The 18,308-nt window shown below is 39.1% G+C and overlaps 1 protein-coding gene across 12 annotated transcripts in view; it reads right to left on the minus strand.

Annotated features, from left to right (window-relative positions):
* The window catches only part of SMCO4 (single-pass membrane protein with coiled-coil domains 4), a 66,854-nt gene that overhangs the window by 23,572 nt on the left and 24,974 nt on the right, over positions 1 to 18,308 (minus strand). For 6 of the 12 annotated variants that reach the window (XM_037841096.1, XM_037841103.1, XM_037841104.1 and 3 more), the window contains one exon: positions 16,153 to 16,261. The exons of 3 other annotated variants lie outside the window; for them this stretch is intronic. The gene's annotated coding sequence lies outside the window, so the exon portion shown is untranslated. Of the gene's footprint in view, positions 1 to 5,006; positions 5,032 to 7,831; positions 7,940 to 16,152; positions 16,262 to 18,308 lie in introns of those variants that run through there. 3 more of the 12 variants (XM_037841108.1, XM_037841105.1, XM_037841106.1) reach the window with 3 other exon arrangements.

An 18,308-nucleotide genomic window follows, 5' to 3' on the forward strand; every position in this document is an offset into this window, starting at 1 on the left:
TAGGGCTGTGCTCCCTCTGGATGCTCTAGGGGAGGATCTGTTCTTTGCCTCTTTCAGTTCTGGTGGCTCCTGGTGTTCCCTGGCTTGTGGACGCGGCACGCCAATCTCTGCTTCTGCCTTTATATAGCCTTCTCCTCTGTGTGTTTATAAAATCTCCCTCTGCCTTTCTCTTCTAAGGATATATGTGATTCCATTTAGTGTCCACCTGGATAATCCAGGAAAATCTCATCTCAAAAATCCTTAATCACATCCACAAAGGCCCTTTTCCCAAATAAGGTACTTTTTACAGGTTCCAGGGATTAGGACATGGACATATATTTGGGGCCACCTTCAACCCATTACAACTGATTTGGGTATTGTTGAATTTGTGTGACAAGGTGCCTGGGGAGTGTACCGTGCACTCATATCATTGCGGGGAGCGGGAGCAACAAACCTGTCTTAAGCCACAGATAAATTTGAAAAGCAGTGAACTCGACAACCTCTGAGGTCCCTTTGAACGGACACACTCTGGACCCCTGCTCTTCCTCTACAGCCCAGATGCCTGAGCAGGACAGGACCAAACTGCAATGGGCAGCCCACAGGAAAGCAGGCAGGCAGATGGCAAGGATGCAAAGAGCAACTGCAGACTGTTGCCTCAGCCCTTCGCAGGACCAGTTTCCCAGTTCATCTACCAGGCAATGTATGGGCTGCTCTCTTCCCACCACAACTGCCTGACACTCACATGGCTTAATTAATTGATCTGTTTTCTTCTCAAAAGTACCTCCCTCAACTGCTCAATTTTAAATATGCAAGTCTGATAAGAGAAAACTGTTTCATTAAAAAGCTTGTATACCTAGCACCAGCCTCCTACTTACATGTTCTCTCCTCCCACCTCTCCCCTACCACCTTGCAAACACTCAGAAAGGCTTCATAACAGAATGGAGAAGGCACCTGGAGACTTGACAAAGCAAGGATTTCACTTTGCATTAGAAGTCTTCTTGCCTTGCAAGAATACTCACTATTGATCACTGAAGGAGGACTGTGGGAAGATGATGGGAGTAGAAAACTCCAGGAGTCTGCCTTCCACCAAAACTAATGAACTCACAGGAACTGTCTGAATTAACTATTTTCAAACAATGAAGTCTAATGGAACACTGTGCAGCATCCAAGGAAGAGCTGGAGGTAGAGGCTGGTAAATTGTGGTAAGTATCTATGAATTTCACCATCAGAGCAGTGGCTACCATCTGTCATTCCCCAACTGCTGTGGCAAGTAGCAGTAGGGTCTGCAGTTCGGGTTTCCTCGTACAGTTTGCAGGTGCCAGGGTGGACTATAAAGACCTAATCCTCCAAAATTCCAGGGTGTGTGGTCTGATCACTGCTCATTACTTTTGATCAGCTACTTCATATTGCTGGAGTGCCAGCTCTGACACTGGACATTGTTCCAATCCCCTGCAGGCAAAAGTGGCAAAGGATTCTTTAAAAGGTAGTACTTATTTTTCTTTTTTCCTCCTCTTGACACTTTCTATTCCCATTTGGGAGCAAAAAATAATTTACAAAGTTACAAATTGACAGCTCCAGCCCTCAACAACACACCTAGCAATCCCAGAGGAGGAGAACTAGATTTTCAGAGTCATAACAACATAATATTCAGAATGTCCAGTTCTCAACAAAAAATTATGAAACACACAAACAAACAGGAAAGTATGGCCCATTCACAGAAAAATCAATTGCCATATATCATCCCTGAGGAAGCTCATACACTGGAACTATTAGTCAAAAACTAATTTACATTTAAAAATGTAAAAGTCAACAGTCTTAAATATGTTCAATGAGCTGAAAGAATCCATATACAAAGAACTGCAAGAAATTAGGAAAACATTTCCTGAATAAAATATAAAAATAGAAATTATAAAAATTCAGAACAGAAATTTTGGAGTTGCAAAGCACATTAATTAAAATGAAAAAAAAAATCATTAGATGTTTCAACAGATTTGAAAAGGACAAAAAAAAAGATCAGTGAATTTGAAGACAACAGAAATTATGCAGTGTGAGGAGCAGAAAGAAAAAATAATAAAGAAAAATGAACAGAGCCTGAGACCAGTAGGACATCATCAAACATACCAACATATGCAATACCAGAGTCCCGGAAGGATAAGAGAGAAATGGGCAGAGAAAATATTTGAGGAAATAATGGCCAAAAACCTCCCCAATATGATGAAAGACATGAATATAAGCATCCAGAAAGCTTAACGAATTCCAAGAAGGATAGACTCTAAGAGATTTACACCAAGACATATTATACTGAAATTGTGAAAATCCAAAGACAGAGCAGATTTTGAAAGCAGCATACAAGGGCTCCCCAATAATATTAACAGTAGAGTTGTCATCAAAAACCATGGAAGCCAGAAAACAGTGGGATGGCATATTGAAAGTTCTTAAAGAAAAAAAAATGTCAACCAAGAATTCTCTATCCAGCAAAGTTATCTTTATCTTTCAAAAATGAAGGGGAAATTAAGACATTTATTGATAAACAAAAGCTGAAAGAGTTCAGTACCAGAAGACCTTCTTTACATGAAATGCTAAAGGGAGTAAGTGCTTCAGGGTGAAATAAAAGGACACTAGCAGTAACCTGAGTTCATAAGAGGAAATAAAGAACACTGGTAAAGGTAAATACAAAACCCTGTGTTACTTACTTTGGTTTGTAACTGCTTTATCACCCCTATATGACTCAACAGGCAAATGTGGAAAATAGCATTTTAAATCTATGTTAATGGGCACACAACACGTAAAGACTTAATCTTAGTCATTAACAATATGAAGTATGAAGGACAGCATTATATAGGAGTAGAGAGTCTGTATACTATTGAAACTACGTTAGTGCTAGTTGAACTAGGTTGTTATTTTGTTTAAGATGTTCATTATAACTAAAACTAAGAAATTTTTTAAAAAATATAGAGAAAAGGAAATAAGCAGGGATTCAAAACGATACACCACAAAAGAAGCAATTAAATATTTTTAAGGCAGTAATGGAATAATTGAGAAACAAAGACCATCCAAAAAATACAGAAAACAAATACATAAAATGGCAGAAGTAAATCCCTCTTTCTCAGTTATTGCCTTAAGTGTCAATGGGTTAAACTCCCCTATTAAAAGACAGAGATTGGATAAAAAAGCATGACCCATCTATACTCACTTTAGATACAAAGACACAAGAGGTTGAAAGCAAAAGGGTGAAAAGAGATATTCCACACAAATAGTAATCAAAACAGAGTGGGAGTGGATATATTACTGTCAGGCAAAATAGAGTTTTCAAGTTTAAAAAGTTACAAAAGACAAAGAAGGAAATTATATATTGATAAAACGTTCAATACAGCAAAAAGACATAATGATTATAAACATATATGCACTTCACAGCAGAGCCCCAAAATATACAAAGCAAAATTTGACAGAATTGAAATAAGAAATAGATATTTCTGCAGTAATAGTTGGAGAGTATCTCAACAAACCAAACTTCATTCTGTTAATGTGGTATATTACGTTGATTGCTTTTCTTATAGAAAACCCAAAGAATCCACAAGAAAGCTACTAGAATACACAAATTCAACAAAATTTCAGAGTATGAAATAAACCTGCAGAAATCAGTTGAGCTTCTATGTACCAGTAATGAACAATCTGAAGATGAAATCAAGAAATCAATTCCATTTACGATAACATCTAAAAGAATAAAATATCTAGGAATAAATGTAACCAAGGAAGTAAAAGACTTATACACTGAAACCTGCAAAACATTGCTGAAAGAAATTAAAGAAGACCTAAACAAATGGAAAGCTTCCCATGTTCATGGATTGGAAAACTTAATATTGTTAAGATGTCGATACCGCCCAGAGTGACCTACAAATTCAGTGTAATCCTTATAAAAATTGCAGCAGAAATGAAAAAGCTGACCCTAAAATTCACATGGCATTTCAAGGGTCCCCAAATAGCCAAAACAATTGTGAAAAAGAAGAATAAAGTTGGAGGACTAACGAATCCTGATTTCAAAACTTGGCTACAGTAATTAAAACAGTATGGTACTGGCATAAGGACACACAGACCATTGGAATAGAATGGAGAGTCCAAAGTTAAATCCACACACCTATAGCCAGTTGATTTTCAATAGGATTCCAAGTACACCCAATGGGGAAAGAACAGTCTATCCAACAAGCAGTTTTGGGACAACTGAAAATTCACACGCAAAATAATGAACGTGGACCCCTACTTCCCACCATAAACAAAAATTAATTCAAAATGGATAAATGACATAAATATAAGAAATAATACTATAAAACTCTTACAAGAAAACATAGGGAAATAGCTCCAGGACCTCGTAGTGCACGACGTATTTTTAGATTTTACAACAAAAGCACAAACAACAAAAGAAAAAATAGAAATATGGAACTTCATCAAAATTAAAAACTTTTGTGTAGAGGACATCATCAAGAAAGTGAAAAGACAACCTACAGAAAGGGAGAAAATATTTGGAAACAATAGACCTAATAAGGGTTTAAGATCCAGAATATATAAAGGACTCTTACATATCAACAACAAAAACACGAACAACCCAATTAAAACATGAGCCAAGGATTTGAATAGACATTTCTCCAAAAAAGATATTCAACTGGCCAATAAGTATATGAATGATGCTCAACATCATTAGCCACTGGGGAAGTGCAGTGAGATACCACTTCCCACCCATTAGGATGGGTATTATTTAAAAACCTGAAAATATGTGTTGGTGAAGATGCAGAGAAATAGGAACACAGAATTACCAGATGAACCAGCAATTCCACTTCTAGGTATATACCCAAATGAACTGAAAGGAGGCATTTGGAAAGATATTTCTGCACCAATGTTCATCTCAGTATCATTCAGAACAGCCAAAAGGTAGAAGCAACCCAAGCATCCATCCACAGAGAATGGATTAACAAAATGTTATATATCCATACAATGGAAAATTATTTAGTCGTAGAAAGAAGCAAGGAGCTTACTGGTACATGCTGTATCACAGATGAACCTTGAAGACATCATGTTGGCTGAAATAAGCAAGACACAAAAGGTCAAATATTGTATGATTTCTCTCATATGAAATACTTAGAATAAAGAAATTCACAGAGGCAGAAAACAGAATAGTGGTTTCCAGTGGTGGGGGGAATGGAGAATGGGAAGTTGCTGCCAAATGAGTATGAGTTTTGGTTTGAGTTGATGAAAAGAGTCTGGAAAGAGACAGTGGTGAAAGTTACACAGCATTGTCAATGTACTTAATGTAAAAGAATTGTCCACTTAAAATGGTTAAATGACTTGTTATGAATATTTTACAATTAAAAATAAATGTTATTTAAAATAAAAGAATACTCCTTGTTAAAGTAACAACTATGCTTCAAGTCCCTTTGCTATGTTCTAGTTCAGCCTTAAAGGGCAGACCATTTCAAAATACCAAGATGGTTTAAAATGATAACACACAATGCAGGTATGGCCACGGTAAAGCCAGCAGTCTTGTCATTCACTGCTGATAGGAGTGTAAACAGGCATTATCTTTCTGGAAAGCAATTTGGAAAATTCTTATTAAGTGGCTTAACAATCTACATAGCCTTTGATGTTGTACTTCCATTTCTCAGAACTCTACACTAGGGAATGAATTTGAAATGGAACAAAATTTAATGCTTAAGATATCGGAGGCAGTATTATATATGAGATTTTTTTAACTGGAAATTAATTTAATATCCAACAAAGGAAATCATTAGATAAATAATGGTACATTCATAAATAAAACTATATGCAGTCATTAAAATGACATTTTATAAAAAATTTTTAATAAAAATAACAACTACAATAATAACAGTTAATCTTTACATGGGCCAAGGACTCCTTAAGCTTTTTAGGAGCTTTATATATATGTAAACTCTCTAAATCCTCACACCAATTCACTGAGGTAGGTACTGTTATTATTCCCATTTTACAAATCAGAAAATGGAGTTAAGACATTTCCCCAAGCTCACACACTAGTAAGGGATAGTGCTGCAATTTAAGCCCAGGCAATATGGCCCCAGAGTCCATGGTCTGTCATAGGTTGAATAAGAGCCCCAAAGATGTCCAATCTTAATCCCCGGAGCCTGTAAATGTTACTTTGTGTAAAGGGTCTTTGGAGGCGTAATTAAGCTAAGGATCTTGAGATGGGGAGAGCATCCTGAATTATCCAGGTGGGCCCTAAACACCATCACCAGCTTCAAGATGATAGAGAGGCAGAGAGAGATTTGACACACACAGAAGAGGAGGGGGCAATGTGACCACAGAAGCAGAGACTGGGGTAAGGCGGCCATAGGCCAAGAAATGCCACCAGAAGCAGGAAGAGGCCAGGGACAGATTCTCCCCTAAAGTCTCCAGAAGGGGTGTGGTACTGCCAACGCCTTGATTTCACCTCGGAGATACTGGTTTTGGACCTCTAGTCTCCAGAACTGTGAGAGAAAAAGAAAGCTTGTGGTTTTAAGCCACCAAGTTTGTGGTAATTTGTTACAGCAGCCACAGAAAACTAATACAGGCCCCTATGTTGTGCTGGTCTCAATGTAAGAGAAAATATTCATATAGTAAAAGGAAAAAATAGAATTCAGAACTTAGACACAATGATCTTAATTATGCATGTAAAAATACATGCAAATACAGCAAAATGTTTATAGTGATTCTGTTTGAATAGAAGAATTATGGATGATTTTCAGCTTTAGGCATTTCTATTTTTTCCCCCAAATTTCTACAATTAGTGTGAATTACTTTCACAAAGGAAAAAAAGAGTTATTTTTTTAATTTAGTAACTCATGGTATTTCTACAACTCTAACTCAATCACAAAGATCAGAAATCAAGAGAACCAAAAGTCCTCTTGAAAATTAAGGATTTTCTTAATTTAATCTCAGAGTAACACTTGAAAAATCAGCAACCCAGATGCATGCCATTCTCCAAGGATTGAGTGACTCCACCCAGTCCTCGGCCCCTCTAAAGTCTATTAGTTTTCACACTATGGCAGGAATATGACACAACTGAAGAATTTTAAAGTTTAGAAGCAAGAGGACAATCTGAAATGACAAATGTGTTCGTGACTATCCATCCATCCATGGGGCAGGCAAGTTTTATGCATTTCCAGAGCTCATCCAAAAGCACCAGTTCAAAAACATGTAAACGTTTGATTTCTCTATGGGTGACTTCATAGAATGAAACATTAAATTAAAACCTGGCCTAATCTTCTTAACTAAAGTCCTGACTCCAAGGTTATTCATATGATATAGCTACAGATAGAAATAACATATTAACATTTTCCCCAATGTGTGGGCAGTACTGTATCAAAAGAAAAGAGAAATAAGTTGTGTTTTAGTGTTGTTTTGCATAGAGGGGAAGGGAATAGACACTGGCTCCTTCCAAAATGGGGCTGGGTCAAAGCAGTGGAGCATTAGACACATGTAATATGGTTTTCTTTGGTCCACCCTGTACAGCGCAGTGACTTAGGGCGCTGGGCTGATGAGACCACTAGAGTTCCAAATTTTCCTAAGCATATTTACTCATTCTTCATTTGGCCAATCAACATATACATGCACCTACTATGTGCTAAGTACTAAGAGGAGGCTGCCTCACATTTTAAAAGATCAACACTGATAACATTACATACATGAATGATACTGCTGGGCAACTGGCCAACACCTTTACTGATCATCAATCCTTTGGATCATGAGAATGCCAACAGGGGCAAAGAGTTGAGAGAAATACCTGAAAGAGGCCTGGCAGAGCTTTGGAAGTGGAAAAACAAAAATCAAATGGTTTAGCTCTATGTACCTTCCTGTAGACCATCCACATAATTCTTGTTATCTCAGGTGATCAGTTGATGAATGCTTGTCATCTCTCACTTAACCATCCACTCCACATAAATAATATGTTAACATTTTCTCCAAGACTGTTGCGGTTTTTTTGATTGCCATTGTATCCCCACACCTGGTACAGCATCTAACCTTAAGAGGTATTCAATAAATAATTAAGGTGTAACAATGCATGAATCAACATAGGTAATCAATTCCCTCAACTGTAAAAATGAAAAATCCAGGCTACATGATTATTTCCAAAAGAAAATTCCAAGGAACACTAATCTTTTAAGTTGTACCAAGACAAGAAGTTCCCAAGTCATTCAATTTGGGAAATAAAATCTATATCCTGCTATTCCCCTTAAAGATTCAGAATGCACGTTATACAACAAAGGATCTCGGAAGTCCTTCAATTAAAAACCCAATTAACTGAGGATCCCCAAACCTAGTTAATTATAGATGCTCTTTCATGCTTAATACTTTTTACTGACATTACAGAGAACCAAACTTCTAACGAAACTCTGGGAAAATACTAACCCAGACTCATCATTCATTAAGCCCTTTTGATGATGGTGGTGGTGGTGGTGGTGAAGAAGGAGAAGATGACAACTAACATTTATACCAAGCAATTACTTTGTGACAGGCATGGTACCTCGTGCCACTGCCACCAATTTGACTCACAGTCTACAATATATAAGAGACTGATGCACACATGATTATCAACCAGTATTAACTGAAGTTATAGGTAAATGGATAGTGTGCCAGTTTGGATGCCTTATGGCCCCCAAAACGCCATTATCTTTGACACAATCTTGTGGAGACAGACGTATTAGTGTTGATTAGGTTGGAACCTTTGGATTAGGTTGTTTCCATGGAGATATGGCCCCACCCATTCAGCGTGGGCCCTGATTGGTTTATTAGAGCCCTATATAAGAGCTCAGACAGAAGGAGCTTGTTGCTGCAGCTGAGACAGACATTTTGAAGACAGCCGTAGAAAGCTGATGCTATGGAGAGCTCCATTTTTTTTTAATTAAATTCAGTTTTATTGAAATATATTCACATACCATACAATCATCCATGGTGTATAATCAACTGTTCACAGTACCATAATATAGTTGTGCAATCATCACCCCAATCTATTTCTGAACATTTTCCTTACATCAGAAAGAATCAGAATAAGAATAAAAGTAAAAAAAGAACACCCAAATCATCCCCCCATTCCACCCTATTTTTCATTTAGTTTTTGTCCCCATTTTTCTACTCATCCATCCATACACTAGATAAAGGGAGTATGATCCACAAGGCTTTCACAATCACACTGTCACTCCTTGTAATCTACATTGTTATACAATTGTCTTCAGAAGTCCAGACTACTGGGTTAGAGTTTGATAGTTTCAGGTATTTACTTCTAGCTATTCTAATGTATTAAAACCTAAGAAGTATTATCTATATAGTGCATAAGAATGTCCACCAGAGTAACCTCTCGACTCCATTTGAAATCTCTTAGCCACTGAAACTTCATTTTGTTTCACTTTGCATCCCCCTTTTGGTCAAGAAGATATTCGCAATCCCACAATGCCAGGTCCAGTTTCATCCCTGGGAGTCATATCCTGCATTGCCAGGGAGATTTACACCCCTAGGAGTCGGGTCCCACATAGGGGGGAGGGCAGTGAGTTCACCTGCTGAGGTGGCTCAGTTACAGAGAGAGAGGGCCACATCTGAGCAACAAAGAGGTACTCGGGGAGACTCTTAGGCACAATTACATGCAAGTTTAGCCTCTCCTTTTCAGTACTGAGCTTCATAAGGGCAAGTCCCATGATAGAGGGCTCAGCACATCAAATCACCAGTCCTAATGTCTGTGAGAACATCAGCATCAGTCCAGGTAAGGAAGTCCAATACTTCCACACTTTCCCTCAGCTCCTCAGGGGGGGCTCTATATTTTCACTTGGAGAACTCCATTTTGAAACACAACCTGGGAGCAAGCAGTTACCAGCCAAGTGCCTTCCCAGCTAACAAAGGTTTTCTGGATGCCAAAAGCCTTTCTCCAGCGAAGGTACCCTATTGTTGGACTTAAGACTGTAACTTTGTAACCAAATGTGGCAGCCCCCAACCTGAACAACATATTGCAACAGCAGGAATGCAGAACCATTTGAGAATTCAGGGGTCTTCTATTAAGTCAGACTTTAAAGAGATTTGCAACAGAGTAAAACAATGTCATTCTTCGTTACTGCCTAAAGCACCCACCCACTGCCCAACATGCACAGAAGCCAATGCCATGACACCAGGATTTCGAGAAAAGAAAAGTTTATTGCAAGTAGGTCAGCAAGGACACAGGAGGTAAACCTCGGATATGTTTCCCTGAATAAAAGGGACCTGGAGGTTTTATGAGGGAGGTGGGCTTAAGGGAATGCTAAGGATAGGGTGAGATGACGTGGGTCAAGGGGTAGGCTAAAATGAAGCATGCACAATTCCAAATCGTGCATGCTACTTCATGAATTCCATGCTCAAAAATGGCGGCTTAGCATGATCGGTGGGTGTGATTTTGACTATTATAACTAGGCAAAGGTAACTTTAAGTTCGGGCTTCTCCTGACTGCACATGCCCTAGTGGCTAGAGCTGGCTAGAACTGGCTTCAGCAGGTGCTGCAAAGGGAAGGGAAACAGTACCTTTCCTTGTGGTGAAGCAAGCTTCTTTTGAATAAATATGAGGAGGTGGGAACTCAAACAACAGAAATAGAAACTTCTGCAAACCGGTAAGGGAGGGGCTACTTTAGAGCAAAAGTGGGTTAGAGGGTGGCAGTTTCATTCTCACTGAATGTTCTTGTTTTGGAACAGTTATTTTTTTGTTAAAAATGTTATTTATGTTATATTATGTATTTATCATTATATTTAAATGGATTTAATAGACATTTTTAAATTTTCTCAGTTCAATTTTTAACATAGTAAATATTGAGAAATACAAGCCACATAAAGAAAAACTCTTTGGGGATCTCACTGATTTTTAAAAAAGGAGTCCTGAAACCAAAAGGTTGAGAATTGCTGATGTACTATAATGAGGGGTAGGAAGTGGCAGTAGGTGAGGTGAAGAGATGGCAGGGAGAGTCACCAATGGTCTCCCACATTGTGATAAGGTATTCAAAACTGATGAAGAGTGTTAAGTACCAAATGTATAGACAGATTTGTCTTTTATAAAGAGCAAGGACACATAAATGTCTTCTCTGTTCCATGAACATAAGATTCTAAAAACAAGTATGATGGGAAATCAAACTGCAGGGCACTGAAGGTCTATTATTATTATCTAAAAAATGAAATACAAATTTCTATAAAAGAGCAAGAAGAGAAAAATTTTAATGACAGAAGGGAAAGAAGAAAAGCAGGACTTAAAACAGACTTGCAGCCAAATGGAACTGTGAAAAACTAGAGAAATCAGTAAAAAAAGAACAGGGTTTTAAACATCTAAAGATGCTAAAATCAAGATGCTAAAATCAAGATGCATCTCAGGCAAGCCTGGAAAATAAAAATAAAGGAGCCAGCGAAGAGCAATAAACTGCAGCAGTAAAGAGGGAAAATGAATGCAGCCCAGAGAAGACAGATAAAAGCATTCAGAAATAAAAAGAAATAGTAGGGAGGAAAAACCAGCCCATATTTCCAGAGCACACACTCTACCCAATCAGCACACATTTCACTACTCGGGGAAGGAACAGAAGGTGGAGGAAACAGCTCCCCAGCAAAGGGGACCGGGACTGGGATCAGGACTGCAACCGCATGGCTTGATGGGCCAGACGGCCTGAGCAGAGATCTCACCTAGGAAGAATGTGATTACCTAGAAACACAGACCATATAGAAAAGACTACTAAACTTGCTCTCAAGGAGCTTACGAAGACCAAATTAACCACTGATAGAGACGTAACTAAAATGAGAAAGGGATTCTATAGAGAACTCCAACTAGAGGACCTGGACAAGTTCCTCAAACTCACTAGGCCTCAGTTTTCTCTCCTGCAAATAGGGAGATCACCACCTACTTCACAAGGACCACTGGAGTACAGGGGAATGCCTTATGAAGGTCCTGAGTACAGGTCTGCCAAATGGCAGTTCAATAAGCGAAAGCTGTAACTATCATCACTGTAGTTATTTCAGGGCCAGAGCACAAGCTGAAGTTGTCATTGCACCAAACCAGGCCAGAAAGCCCTCCAAGTTTTAAAATCAGCATTATGTGAATGTAGAGAAGGAATCTGGCTTCGACCGAGGGCTATACTCTCTGACCTAATGAGAGAACTGCCCATGACCACTGACTACCTACCACTGAGGCCTGAGACCTTGATACCCAAGTCTGCTGGGCATCTGCCAGCTAACCAGCATGTATCAAAAAGCGCACTGTCAAGCAAAGGAGTCCCAAATAAGAAGGAAAACCAAAAAAACAGCAACAATGTCCTGATAGCCAGCCAACACTGCTATGCCAGGTACCCTTCATGTGATTTATCTTCCTTAACCGTCCCAATCAGCCTGGATATAGGTGGATTTGGTGTTACCACCCCCATTTTATGGAACAGGAAGCAGTCTCATGGCTCAACTGCAAGAAAGTGGTGTAGCCAGGATCCCCATCTCTTGATCAGGATCCAGGACTTTTCCACTAGATGGCACTACCCACCCCCAAAGGGATTTGAGGGCCTTCCCTACAGATGTGAGTCAGCAGCTCTTCATGCAGTTTGAAAAGTACATTGAGAATCCATGGGATTAAAAGATAATAACAAACAAAACAAAACAAAACAAAACAAAAAACATTCAAAATATTTGGACCCAGCCACGGAAATAAACATGGCCAATTAAAGAAATATTTTCCAGAAAGTCACACAGAAAGAAAAGGAGAGAGTAAGGAATATTTCTACCAGGTCAGTCAATTCAGCAAAAAACAAGACCCCCTCCCTTTTCTTCTCCTATAGCTAATCCAATATTCAATTAAGTATTTACTGATCAACATGTGAGACACTGCCCTGGGAGTAGGTGGGCTGCAAGCCAGTCTAGGTGCTTTCAGGAAGACACTAAATAAACTAGGAAAAAAAAAAGCTGCATGGCTGTGTGTAAGTGCTGTGAACCCAGCCCAAGCATATATCTATGTGCACACACATACCTGCATGCACGCACATACACACTCACAAACATCACACAGAATCTAGGAGAGGAGCATAGTGGTGGCTGAGGTGCAGACTCGGACAGGCAGCCAGCCTGGCCTGGAATCCTGGCATTCTCTTTGCACCCCTGGGCTAGCAGCTCAACTTCCCTGCGCCTCAGTTTCCTTATCTATAAGATAGGGATAATGCTGTTACCTACTGTATAGGTTGTTTTGAGGGGAAAATAAGTTAATATTTGTAAAATCCTTAACCATGTCAATTATTATTATAACATATAAAAATTTCACAAAATAAACCTTAACCTTACTACACGTGCTCCATTATAATGTTTTCTATTCTACTTCTTTTTCTTTCTTTTTGAAATGTTGATAGACACCCCCTAAATTAATTGCCAAACCCAGTAAGGGGTCATGATCTACAGTCGGAGATGATGGCACTGGTTCAGGTGGTGGCAAACGCAGAGAGTAGGAAGAGGCAGAATCAATAGGACTTGGTGAATGATTAGATATAGGGTTGGGGTGAGGATGGCATCAAGGATACTTTCAAGCCTTTGGGTTGATGATGGTGCCATTTCTGAGATGGGGAACCCAGGGGAGGAACAAGTTGAGTCTGTGGGAGAAGAGGAAGGTTGTGAATTCAGCCTAGACTTTCTGCCTGGGGAAGGATTTGGGTGGAGGTGACAAGAAGAACCTTCACTTAAACATTTTACTGAGCAGGGAACCACATAGAGAGATTTCAATCACAACTGTAGTTACTAATGAAGAATGCATTTTTCCAGACTGTGCTCGCTCAGGTGGCCAGCCTTCATGAACCAAGCACAGAAGCGAGTGGCTGACAGAGAACTCAGGGATTTGGGGCTCCCGCCAAATGTCTTTCCTTATATGACAACATAAGGCACTAATCACACTTAATTAGAGTCTGTTTGCCCATCTGTCTCCTCCTGCTGCAGGGCAGAGACCACTGTCTCATCAATCTTGCTATTCCCCAGGCCTCCCTATCACACTGTCCTGCCTGTAGTAGCTGCTCAACAAACATCTGCTGAATGAACAGCCACAATTCAACATGACAGAAATCCTGAAAAGGCCATTTACAGTGGAGAAAACTATAAAATAATGCAGAGTAAATGGGAGGCAGAATCTGTTAGGAGAATTCTGATCATTTAAGGGTTTGGGCAAACAAAAAGCAAAGAATTCATGGTGAAAATAAGTCAGCAAAGAAAATGTTAAACTCTGTAATGCACAATGAGCACTGGTCATCATAATGATCAGAAAAACTAAAATCAGTTCTGAGATGGAATCAGGAAGACAAAGACAAAACAAAGCAAGAAAAAATGAGGCATGATGTGTCTATCAACTCACTGCTAACAACACTAAATGTTTTGTTCTTGACATGGATTTCCCTTGCTAGATTTTCCCCATCAGTTCTATGGTTTTTCTGGGATTCCTCCCCCCATTCCCAATCCTCTGCCGTCCTCTAAAGCCCAGCTGTCTTGTATGTTATCTTCTTTTTTTCTTAAATGTACATGACTACTAGACAGGAATAGCATAATACATCTTATCCATTCTACTACCACCCCTTTCACAGTGAAGACATCCAACAGCTAGCTGATTAACTGATTTTGGTATTGATTTTGAAAATAAATATCAAATTCAGATTCATATTTTCTAGCCATCACCACCTTAGTTGGAAATCTTACCAAAGCTACCATTTTTAATAAAAACAGCTGCATTTACTCAGCACCTACCATGTGCCAGACACAGTGCTAAGGACTTTAAACACATTATTTCTTGTAATCCTCAATCTGCAGGGTAGGGAGTTTTATTTCCATTTTACCGATATGACTGAGGCCCACAGTCAACATAGCTTAGTAAGTGGGAACACCAGGATTTAAACTTAAGGTTACTTAACCAAAGGCAAATATGTAACCACTTAGAAATTTTAGCACTGCTATTCCCAGCACAGAGAAGCAGGGAACAGCCCATCTGACTTGGAGACAGTATTCTCTTCACCAGGCCATAATTAAAACTCAACTCAGAGAGACCTATTTCAGGCTTAGAAAGACCATAGTTTATCGAGAATCATTCATTCATTTCCCACAAATACACAGATTGGGTCAAGCTTATTTTAACTCTACAATTAGAAAAATTAGAATGTGCTAATTTTTGTTTCTGAAGAAACATTTAACCTACAGTAAGGAAACCAATAATGTTTCAGAACAATCAAATCATTAGTCTCAGGTAGTTAATAAAACAATCATAAACTTGTGTCAGCCTCCAAACTGGCACTCATATATTATAGTCACCCAAAAGCTTTCGTGTACATTATTTCATTTGATCATCTCAGTAATTCCATGAGGCAATTATTACCTCCTTGTACACATGAGGAAAGAGGGAGAGCTAGAGAAGTTCAGTGAGCTGCTAACGGTCACAAAGTCTATTTAATTAAGACCCTTAGTTATAAGCAACAAAACAAAACACTTCCAAATAGCGTAGACAAAACAGAAACTTTGTTTGACTTGTGTAATAATGATGGATGACTGGTCAGCTGGGTACATCCCATCTCATGGCAGGATGACTTTCTGCTCCAGGCAGGAAACCAGAACCACCAGAGCTCCAGACAGCCACTTTCCTGGGGTCAGTCACCACCCTAAAGCCAAAGACCCTCAGAGGCCTCAAGTTCAAAAATTCAGGGAGAGACCTGAGACAATCAGATGGACAAGGTTCCACTTATGGCACAGGGACCAGGGACCAGAGAGCGGACAGGGGAGAAGCAGCAACCCAAAAGCAGGGAGGCGCTGGTCCCAAAAGAAGGAAGGGTCACCAGGCCGATTAAAAAATAGTAAGTGCAAACCCTGTATGTACAATTGCTAAACCGCAAGGCGTGGGCTTGGCACAAGCTCTTCAGACCCCAAGTCCAATGTGCTTTCTTCTTTCTATACCACAGCTGCTATGTGGACAGTGAAATGCAAAGCACCACCAGTACACAATAAGGAGCTAACTGTGAAGTGAGGACGTCTGAGGCAAACTGAATTAGAAAACAGAGATCAACGTACCCATTTAAATTCAAGAAATATCCTAAACTTGGAGATATCTCTACTCCACAATTTTGTACTGACTAGTTAAGAAATAAAAATCATATTTCTTTAACAATGGTCTGAATATCAGACTAACCTTCTTGTAGTGGAATGACAGAAGCCTCTTCTTAGGTCAAAGTTTTCTTAATCCTTTACTCCTCTGGCAGGCTTGACTGGGCCCAGGTGAGAACTAAAGCCCCTTTGTCCTGGAAGAAAGCAGGTATCAAAGACACAAGACCAAGTCTACAAAAGTGAGCCCAGAGCTCAACCTCCCACAAACACAGAAGGGCTAACAAAAGATACATACAGGCACAAAGCAACATGTGTTCTTGCTGGCAAAACCAGCTACAGAATAAGGCCACCCAAGTATGGATGTAGCAGGTTTCTCAGAAAGGGAAATGGGCAGGTGGCACTTACCCTATCATTGCTATGTTAAGACTGCCACAATTTGCTTAAGTTTTTGCTTTTTTTCTTTTCTTTTCTTTAATCAAATACTTATAAAGCCCTCACTACCTGCCAGGAACTGTTCTAAGTACCTTACAAATACTCTTTATTTTAGTTTGCAGAAGTAATCCCTCACTAGCTTCACTGGCTGCATATGGTTATGGCTACCTCTAAAATGAAAGTAGGAAAAAAATTTTTCTACCCTTTTTCAAATTTCTAATCTAAATCTAGATGGCTGAAATCACCCCCATTCCTCTAGTTGCAGCATTTTTGTTTCTCTCCCTGAGTCCATTCTCTCCTTTTATAGACAAAAGATAAAGATTAATCTTTATTAAGCATTTACTGTGTGCCAAGCACTTTACGTCCATTATCTCACCTGATTCTCATAACAACCCTATAAGGTAAGGCCTACCTAAAGCCCTCTTTACAGATGAGGAAGTAGGCTGAGAGAGGTGAAGCAACCTGCTAGACTAACTTCACCAGGGCTGCTGAGTGGGGAAGCAGGAGCCCAGCCCCAGCCACCTAACTCCTCACATCTATATTACAGAGCCTCACTAGAAATCAGCACTTTAATGGTTTCACTGAAAAAGCCACCCTTGGCAAAAACAGGTACCAGAAGCACTTTCAAAATATTTTTTTAATTGAGGTAAAATCCACATAATATAAAATTAACCATTTCAAAGTGTGCAATTCAGTGGCATTTACTACATTCACAATGTTGCACAAACACCACCTCTATCTAGTTCCAAAACATTTTCATCACCCCAAAAGAAAACCCTATACCCATAAAGGAGTCAGTCCCCATTCCTCCCTCCCCCTCTCCAGTCTGCTTTCTGTCTCTATGGATTTACCTATTCTGGATATTTCATACAATTATAATCATACATGTGGCCTTTTGTGCCTGACTCCATCCACTCAACATAATCTTCAATGTTCACCCAGGTCATAGACTGTATCAGAACTTTATTACTTTTTAGGGTTGAATAATATTCCATTGTATGTTTATACCATATTTTATTCATCCATCCATTGATGGATATTTGGGTTGTTTCCACCTTTTTGGTATTGTGAGGCTATTGTAAATAGTTTGACTATAAACATGCATCTACAAGTATTTGTTTGAGTACCTATTTTCAATTCTTTTGGGTTTAGACCTAGGAGTGAAATTGTACAGTCAAATGGTAACTCTATGCTTAACTTTTGGAAGAACTGTGCCCTTTAAAATATTTTATAATTGTGAAGTTCTAAAAAGAAAAACCACATTAAAACCGAAAGCAAAATGCAAAACCACGCTGAGCTCAGAGAAACTAAAAATATATACATTTTTCTACTTGTCCCATTTTTTTTTAACAAGTATTGCTCTATCAAGGATAATTTTATGTGGCTGATCATAACCAAAGATTTTACCTGGGAGGATACAGGAAAGATGGGAATGCAGAGGGACTATACCGCAAGAGGGAGCACTGCTGCTTTTAAATTAAGTGAAGAAAAAAACAGTTCTAGTTCTCTGAGGAACATAGGAAACTAATTACAAATGACAAGACTGAGTCTGAAGAACCAAGGAAGACACCAACATGACAGGGATGGCTGGCAAACCAGGTAACAGGTAGGTGGGCTGGCTGCATTTGCTGGACAGGTGTACAATTAGACAGAAAGTGTGTTGCCAACAACTCAGTTAAATTCATTGTGCATGCCTGTCCTGGAGAACAAGATAAACCTGAAACACCACTGACAAGCCAGAGATTAACTCAACAGCTCCAGTTTTTACAAAAATAGGGCTAGCAAAGAAATGTGCAAGACATAGAATTA

This window comes from Choloepus didactylus, chromosome 6 (assembly GCF_015220235.1).
Source record: "Choloepus didactylus isolate mChoDid1 chromosome 6, mChoDid1.pri, whole genome shotgun sequence".
NCBI classification, from domain to species: domain Eukaryota; kingdom Metazoa; phylum Chordata; class Mammalia; order Pilosa; family Megalonychidae; genus Choloepus; species Choloepus didactylus.